The sequence below is a fragment of the Aplysia californica genome, unplaced genomic scaffold, assembly GCF_000002075.1.
Source record: "Aplysia californica isolate F4 #8 unplaced genomic scaffold, AplCal3.0 scaffold00301, whole genome shotgun sequence".
NCBI lineage: Eukaryota > Metazoa > Mollusca > Gastropoda > Aplysiida > Aplysiidae > Aplysia > Aplysia californica.
This window is the reverse complement of record NW_004797571.1, coordinates 295,178-295,656: the sequence shown is the minus strand read 5'-3', so window position 1 is coordinate 295,656 and position 479 is coordinate 295,178.

Here is a 479-nt window from a genome sequence, read left to right as displayed (position 1 = left end):
GCTGGTAGGCTCCACTTCTTTGTTTATATTCCTTTTGCGAACACTAAATTATGGTCTTTGCTGTGTGTATCTGCTTCTCATTGCTCAAATGTATGTACTTGAACAAGCTCTTGTTCATGAACTAAGCTTTTTTCAAACTAAGCTTTTCATCATGACTTCAATGGGAGTCGCACCATTCTTTGTTGAACGCGGGCTGTTGCACGTCTGATGCATGGGCGGTTGGCGGGCGCTCTCCTGGTGTCGTCTGCTCCTTCTTTCCTATCAAACGTCAATCATCCTTATCACTCCTCCTCCTCCTCTCTGCATGTTACTCTCTAGCAAGTGGGTGGTTGGCGGGTGCTCTGGTGTGGTTTGCTCCTTTTTTCCTATCAAACATCTATCGTCCCAATCTCCCCTCCTTCCTTTTGTATATTGTTACTCTCTTGTAACACCTCTAATCTACGGTACTTATATGACCTTATTGTGTTGCAAGTGCCGAA